Source organism: Triticum aestivum, chromosome 2B (genome assembly GCF_018294505.1).
Source record: "Triticum aestivum cultivar Chinese Spring chromosome 2B, IWGSC CS RefSeq v2.1, whole genome shotgun sequence".
NCBI lineage: Eukaryota > Viridiplantae > Streptophyta > Magnoliopsida > Poales > Poaceae > Triticum > Triticum aestivum.
Genome location: NC_057798.1, coordinates 445,074,528 through 445,078,456, shown reverse-complemented (window position 1 = coordinate 445,078,456; position 3,929 = coordinate 445,074,528). Strand labels below are relative to the sequence as shown.

The 3,929-nt window shown below is 43.5% G+C and overlaps 1 long non-coding RNA gene across 1 annotated transcript; it reads right to left on the bottom strand.

Moving 5' to 3' along the window:
* Nucleotides 1-798: 798 nt before the first annotated feature.
* LOC123041359 (uncharacterized) lies at nt 799-3,227 on the bottom strand. The gene is made up of 3 exons (XR_006418484.1): nt 2,664-3,227; nt 2,344-2,421; nt 799-1,024 (listed from the first exon to the last, which is right to left on the bottom strand). It is a non-coding gene; the product is annotated as an uncharacterized lncRNA (long non-coding RNA).
* Between the last annotated feature and the right edge of the window lie 702 nt (nt 3,228-3,929).

The window sequence follows — 3,929 nt, the reverse complement described above, 5'->3', positions numbered from 1 at the left end:
TTAGTAAAAAGAAATCTGAGTCAAATTTCATGAAGATATGAAAAGCACATTGCCCCGCCAAAAAAAAAGAAAAGCACATTGCCTTTTAGTTCTTCAGAAAAAAAGACATCAGTGAGATGGTTGCTTAGTTAAATTAACTACTACATCATGCACGGTTCGAATCACTTGGTTGGCAAAAAACATGTCTGAATTTGATTCTACTGTTTGTTTTGGCACCTAGGAGCAGAAACTACATCTTAAAAAAAACGAAAATTCGCATCTGATCCTGGCGCAAGCTGATACCGAAATCACCTTCGTTGGTTGTCCTTGGGATGCATGCGTTTTCTGTATTCCACACTGCATGCGACAACCGTATTGCCAAAGTATTCCTGGGCGGGGCCCATGAATTAATTTGCTGCTCAACCTCTCCGTCGGACCTGTACAGGTTACTCGTGGATGGATCAGGTTTTTTCCTGGGCCTTCCTGTTCCAGTGCGTGTTGACGGACGCAGTGAATGGCCGCCTACCAGCCACTACCAGATCGGGAGCCATGTCCGCCTCTGGTTCTCGTTCATCGTGCAAACAGCCCGCATGCACCCGCGTAAGCCAATTTGACAGGGAACTGTGCATCAACCAAACTAGTGCAGCCGAATTTGACAGGAACTAGTGCAACTCGCATAACCCACACACCATTAGAATTAGCGCAGCCGATGATACTTGTCTAGGAGTACTTTTCAGTAACAGAAACACAAACTACGGCAGTGTATGTATAGCCGATGATTACTAGCCAGTGCACAAAAAGACACAAGATTCAGTAAACTCAACGTTTTGCTTGGTTTCTTGCTCATTCAGAAAGTGTACAGAAGACACAAGATTCAGTGTACAGCGAGAGAGAACCCTCCAAATTCTGAAACATGATGCGCATTCAGTAAACATGATGCCCATTTCAGTAAACTCAACAGGATTACAAACTACTGCCTGGTTTCTTGCTTCCTGCTGGTTTGCTTGGAAGACTTGGTTTGCTGTTTTGTTTGGAAGGACTTGGCCTGGCACAAAACAGAAATAGGTTGATTGTGAGTGAGATGAATAAGAATTTATGTATTGGCAGATGGTCATTGGCATAATCGAAAATATTGTGGACAGATGGTCACGCTCACATTTTTTAATCCAGTTAGTAAATACTCCCTCCATCCCACACAATGTAAGATCGTTTTTCAAGCTAACATAGCTTGAAAAATAATCATATATTGTGGAACGGAGGGAGTAATTACTTGTGCATACCGAATTTAATTCGAGCATGAGGCTTGGAGATCGTTTCTCTTCCAGGATGTGAATTAAGAGATAATTCTATAGTTGGAACTTGGAAATCCTCATATGAATGCTCGACTATATATATTATGTCTTCACAAACGACAGTTTAATTAGCACAAGAGTTTTGAATGAAGTGTACTAGCAGTCTAGGATCTTATATTTTAACTCGTGTATATCTTTTTTCAACATCGGCTGCTGCATAATTTGAAAGGTTTGCACTCATTGTTGAAGAGAAAAGGATTGATATGGACACTCAAACTTCTCACATATTTTCCTGTTAGGTCCAAAAGCAATTAAGTTCAGAACACCGGTCTCCACCTCAAGTGTCAGGCACTAGCAAGTACTGATTCCAATCTTACTATTTTCTAAGTTAGCTATCAGTTTGAAAATTTCATAGCAGCTTTAAGAAGGCATAGAGAAAAATAGAGCAAGCTACGAGATAGAAATCTGCTGTATGTTGTGCAAGTTCCCGAACAATTGCAACGAAATGATCAAGGAAAGAGCAAGCTGTCAAGTTGTCCCTCCGCAAACAATCAGCAAAGTATACGGTCTGATCAGCTGTATAAATCTGCAATTGTTTTTTGAATGGAGTGAAATGAGAGGAACTTTATGACAAGTACGCCAACATGACTGTATGGTTTTAGCACTAACTAGGCCCTACTAAAAGAATCTGAACAGTGCCCCCAAAAAGGATTCAAAGGTTCAGTTCTCACTTCTCACTGGACTCAAAATACCAGCACCCTGGTTCTCACTGGATTCAAAGGTTCAGTTCTGACAAACCACCAGTACTGCCTTGCTGATTTTTCTAAGAATTGTAACTGCAGCATTGTTTGCTTCTATAAAACAAGTTAGTCAAGAATAATATCATTCAACCACTGAACCATCACATAAACAAGGTTGTTTTCTCAAAACTGACACTACAATACTACATAGGCAATTCACACTTCAGAAGTTCAACCACTGAATAATATCGTAGGCTTTCCCAATTCCCAGGGAGTCAAAACTCATCCCAATCTCTGGTTTCACAACATTGTCCGATGGTTTATCAGCGTACCTCCGGATTGTTTCTTCCAGTAGAGTGACTCTACCAGGGCAGGGTGCCCTATGCAGAGGTGCACGGCCAACTCTCACCCTGAAATCATATTCAGATGTTTTAGATGTTGCATTCGTCTTCCATATACAATGGTATATCACTCGATCATGATAGCAATCTATGCTAATTGTACACATGAATTATCATAAAAATTAGGAGTACAACCAGCTGACACAAGTAATCATAGCCTGATGCATCCATTGACATACACAGAAAATATGTGACATTACTTGCAAAAATCAAAATCATCCCGTCAGAAAGAACACTAATTTCATTTTTACCTTCTGGTCCACCCCGGCGCCTCTGAGTTCACCTTCCCGGTCGATTTCACGGACTGGGTTGGCGACTCTTTCTTCTTGCCGCCGCGCTCAGCAGCGCCGCCGAGGTGTCCAACCACAACCGTGCAGGAGAAGTCGGCATCAGCCTTAGCCGACGGCACGATGCCCCTTGACACCAACGGATCTGGCTGTCCCACTTATGCAATCGCCTCTCTCAGCGGAAACTTACAGCATGCTCTAGAAATCAAAGGCCCGTTGTCGCCATAATCCGCTCGCGCGGCTGCAGGAAGAAAGAACAAAAGAGTAGGACAGAGCAATTATCTATCAACCGGATCCAGTAGAAACTCGAGTCCGCTGTCGGGCAGGGAGGCGCCTTCTCCCATATTGCTAGCCGCCGCCATTTTTTCGCCTTCCGCTGCGTGCTGAAAGGTCAAAGTGTCAACAATTACTGACCACCCATGACGGCGCTATTTTCGAGCCAACGACGCGTACACCTATCTGATCCACGCACAATTTTCGCAAACGGACGCGAGCCACGGCTCTGCTCGTCGCCGTCACTTTGTTTTCAAAAACGCGACCCAGGGACGATCGTACATCACTGTTCCTCGTCGTATTTGGGCGGTCGAACCCTTTTCCTGAGACGCGTATCTCTCCTGACGGTCCCACTAGCTCAGATCCCCAGAGGAGGACCTACGACCAGGATTACGTGTCCAGATGGTCTCGCTCTCAGTTACGCCGCTCGCTTAAAAAACTGTCTTTCTTATTATATACTCCCTCCGTTCCTAAATACTTGTCTTTCTAGGCATTTCAACAAGTGACTACATACGGAGCAAAATGAATGAATCTACACTCTAAAATATGTCTACATACATCCGTATATAGTAGTCATTTGAAATGTCTAGAAAGACAAATATTTAGAAACGGAGGGAGTACGTAGAAGCTGGCCTAGCTCGGTTGGTAGAAGGGCAATGGCTTATCTTTGATGAGGGCTTGTGTTCAAATCCTAGGAATGCATTTTTTTCTTCTTCTTTGAAAGAGAACGGTTGTGCAAGAGAAAAACGGGACGGGGAAGAGAACTGCGAGAGAAATACGGGATCGAGAGAAAATATCGGCGAGAGAAAGACGCGAGGATAAGAAAAAACGGGCGGTTCGCTTGAGAACTATCAGCTACCGTTCGATCAAGAATAAACGGAATCCATGTCGTGCGGATCTGTTGTAAAATTCCTGCCGGCAGGAAATTAGCTTTTCCCTTCAACAATTGTTCATATT